The sequence below is a fragment of the Penaeus chinensis genome, chromosome 5 (assembly GCF_019202785.1).
Source record: "Penaeus chinensis breed Huanghai No. 1 chromosome 5, ASM1920278v2, whole genome shotgun sequence".
NCBI lineage: Eukaryota > Metazoa > Arthropoda > Malacostraca > Decapoda > Penaeidae > Penaeus > Penaeus chinensis.
Window position 1 is genome coordinate 15,688,878 of NC_061823.1, and position 5,000 is coordinate 15,693,877.

The window sequence follows — 5,000 nt, forward strand, 5'->3', positions numbered from 1 at the left end:
TATATATAAATATATATATATATACATATATGTATATATATCTATATCTATCTATCTATATATATATATATATATATATATATATATATATATATATATATATAAATGATTATGATGATAACATCAGTAGAAATAATTAGCTAACACTAACAACAGTTATGGTTATAATGATGATAACGACAATGATAATAGTAATGTTACTAATAACAATGATATTACTACTAATAGTAATAATCACACTAACAACAACAATAATGATAATAACAACAACAACAACAATAATAATAATAATGATGACGATGGTGATGATGATGATGATGAGGGGGAGGAGGAGGATAACAACTAAAAGAAGAATGGTAATAATAACAATAATAATTCTAATAAGAATAAGAATAGGCGTGTCTTCACGTCAGCAGAAATATGCAAATTCCTTTCGAATATTCCCATTTTATTTATCCATTGCACAAAAAAGCTGAAACTGGATTTATATCATCAAAAGTAATTTTACATTCGTTGTTCCATATAAAACCGAAACACTTACATTTTGAATTTCATGATAATCCTCTTCGGGAAAAAAAATATATATGTCATATTCTCCGAGAGTTTATAATGAAATTCGCAAATTAGACACGAAAGAAAAAATAGACACATGCCATCCAATATTGCCATATAAGGACATGAAATCCCGGATATTCATTTAATATTTTTTCGCCATCTTCTCATATTGTCTGCTTCAGAAGGGGTTAAAAAGCAACATCATAGTGCAGTGCAATTATCGCCCTCGTTGAGAGAACAGCCACTCTGCAACTTTTCACAGTGTTGCCATTCTAGCGAGTTTCCCGCTAGATCTAGCGTGCTTGAGTTCTGACCTAGCGGGAAAAGGTTTACTCTATATTTAGCAGTTTTTTTTTTTTTTTTTTTTTAATCCAGCCTAGCGGTTTTGTGGAAATATTAAGGGCAATACTGGCCTCTCGTTGTCAGTCCCAACCGAGGTCCACGGTGAGAAACATTTGGTCAAAAATCATGTTTATGTATGAAGGTGCGAGAGACATCGACCATTGAGTGCTGCTGAACTGTGAAATTTGGAATTCAAGTGTCAATTTTTATTTTTGGGCCATAAAGAATGCCCACTTGCAGAAGCCGGCTAATTTGCAGCCGGTATTGGTCGCTGCAAACCTGGCGGAAGAGCACCAGCTATTTCTGTTTATATATTTATATGTATACGTTTATATATATATATATATATATATATATATAAATACACACACACACACACACACGCACACACACACACACACACACACACACACACACCTTGCATTTACGTTATTATTTTCATCATTACTATATTGATTGTCATTATTATCATCATTATCGTAAGCAGTATTAGTTGTTGTTACCCCTATCGTTATTATTTCCGTCATTATCATTATTATAATTACCATTTATACTCATATAATTTTCTGTGCATTATTATCTTCCTCATCCTCAATTAATTCATCACTATCATTAACATTATCACCATCATTATAATCACGCTCATCATAACTATAAAAACGATAATGATTAAACAAAAACGATAAGCGATGATAACCACGAAGATAACTGAGAAAAAAATAAAACCATTTAGACCATAAAAAACGCCACTCGCATTTCGAAATGTCGTTTTCCTTTCCGAAATTTTCTCTGATGTGTCAAAGTCAGCTGTGAATTAGAGCGGAAACTTAGCGGTTATCAGCTGATCCTAAATTCATCAAACTTACTGACTGTCTGGCCCGTTCTCAATCAAGGTTTCTGGATTAGGAGAAAACATTCAACTTGGATGAGCCTCTTAATTGGTCTGAATAAACTGTTTTCTGGGGACTGTGATTCTATAATGACTTTTTTCTTGTTATCATTGGTTACATTAGCTACATTAGTGTTTGTAACTTTATTTTTTTAAATTTATGTCATATTATGCAGAAGTAACATTATTATTATCGATATTATTATTGTTGATATATTATTTTCATCATTACTATTATGATCATTATCATCATTTTCATGATCACTCTTACTATTAATATTATTGCTATTATGATTATTATTGTTGTTTTGTTGTTGTTATTGTTGCTATTGATGTTATCATTATTATTGTTATTATTATCATTATTATTATTATTATTTTATTATCATTATTATTATTACCCTTATTACTGTTATTATTATCAGTATAGTTAGGATTATCATTATTATTGTCTTTATCATTATTATTTTTATCATTGTTATTATTGTTGTTATTGATGTTATTGTCGTTGTTATTATTATAACAATAATTATTATTCTATTGCTATATTGTTGATATAATCATCATCATTATCATCACCATTTTCATTATCGTTATCTTCATTATTATTTTTATCATTACCATTAACTTTGTTACTAATATGAGTATCATTATTATTGTTAATATTAATACCATTATTATTGTTACTGTTGTTGTTATTATTGTTATATCCATCATTATTATTTTTATCATTATTATCATTATTGTTATTATCAGTATTATTATTGTTATTAATATTATTGTTATTTTTATTATTATTATTATTATCATTATTATTAACATCATCAGTATTATTATTATTATTATTATTATTATAATTATCATTATTATCATTATCAACATTGTTGTGGTTGTTATTATTATCATTATCGTCACTATTATTATTATTATCATTTTTATGATTATTATTATTATTATTATTATTATTATTATCATTATTATTATTGTTGTTGTTATTATTATTATTATAATCATCATCATCATCATCATTACTAAGATGATATAAATTTGATTATTGTTATTGTCATCATTGCTATTACTATATATTTTTTTCTATATAATCATTATTATTCATATTACTATTAATATAGTGCTATTATTACTAATAATGCTAATGATAATAATAACAGTAATGATCATAGCAAAATAGTTATATTTATGATATAATTATATAATAATGATAGTAAGAATAATGACGATGATGATAATTAGCAAAATGATAATAGTATTAAGAATGATAATAATACTAGTTATAATAATAATAATAACAATAACAATAAAATTAATAATAATAATAATAATAATAATAATAATGATAAATAATGATAATTATTTTTATAATTATTATTATTATTATCATTATTATCATTATTATCATCATCATTACCATTATCATTAAAAAAATGTATTGTTATTATTATTATTATTATTACTATTACTACTATTACTATTATTATTATTACTATTAATATTATTATTGTTATTATTATTATTGTCATCATCATCATCATTTTTAGTAATTTCATTATTATTATTTTCCTTATTATTATCGTATATATATATTATTTTTTATTCTCTCTCTCCTTTCTCTCTCTCTCTCTCTATCTGTCTATCTATGTATCTCTGCATAGTCAAAGTGGAAATCGTTATCTATTCTGTTAGAAAGTGACAGTTACCCAATAATACTAATTATCCAATCTTTGTAAAAAATAATGCAATGGAGAATTAGAGGGTGTAGAAAACAGTAAATGATGGTATTATACATATATAGATAGATAGATAGAGAGAGAGATAAATATAGATATGCATATATATCTATATCTATATATATCTACCTCTCTATTATATATATATGTATATATATATATACATATATACATATATATGTATATATGTATATGTATGTATGTGTATATATACATATATATTGATATGTATATATAGATATATATTTATATATATATATATATACATATATATATATATATATATATATATATATATATATATATATTTATACATATATGTGTGTATATATATATATATATATATATATATATATATATACATATAAATATTTATATATGCATATGTAATATGCATATATTACATATGTGTGTGTATATATATATATATATATATATATATATATATATATATATATTTACATGTATATATGTGTGTGTGTGTGTGCATATATATATATATATATATATATATATATATATATATATATATATATATACACACATACATGTATATATAGTTTCCCATATACATGCACACATATAAACTGTGTATATAAAATCCTGACAACTTATATATACATATTTCTAAACATGTATCTTAGTTTATCGTAATATCTCTGACGACAGCGGATAGAACCAAAGGTCAACCAGTGATTATCGAGTTCCAAACCACTAACGTTATGTAACAGAACGACACCAGATACTGTTGAATTTTGTTCTGCGCTGTTCGTTCCTTGTTCTTTCTGAATGTTAGGGGGATGTAGTGATTTTCGTATTCTTGGGCAGGTGTTAGACAGAGGGATGTGACAGAATTGATAATATTAATAAGCAATTGATGCAGAAATTGATAGTGATCATGTATTGATGGTAGTTTTTGATAATCATAACGACTGCTACTACTGCTACTATTACTATTACGACTACTACTACTACTATTACTACTATGACTGCTACTACTGTTACTACTACTACTACGACTACTACTACTGCTACTACTTTTACTATAACGACAACTACTTCTACTACTGCTACAATTAAAACTGCTACTACTACTACTACTGCTGCTGCTACTACGACTACTACTACCACTACGACCTCAACAACAACAGCTACTACGACCATAATAACAATTATAGTGCTAACAAGGATAACGATAACGATAATTGTCTCGAACTCAATGACAACAATAAGTCTCAACAAACGAAACGAACCTAAGACGAGCGAAAGGATCTGCGCATCAGAAATGAGAGAGTCGATAACGAAACCTCCAAGCTGTTTCAATAACAATATGAAGAACTCCAGGCATAACGTTACACCATCACTTCTCCATTTAATATTCTATCCTTCCCCACTCGAATTCTGTTTACTCTGAGTGCATCTTGCCTCAGAAGCACTCGCTCTCCCCTTCCCTCTTACGGCATCTCCTC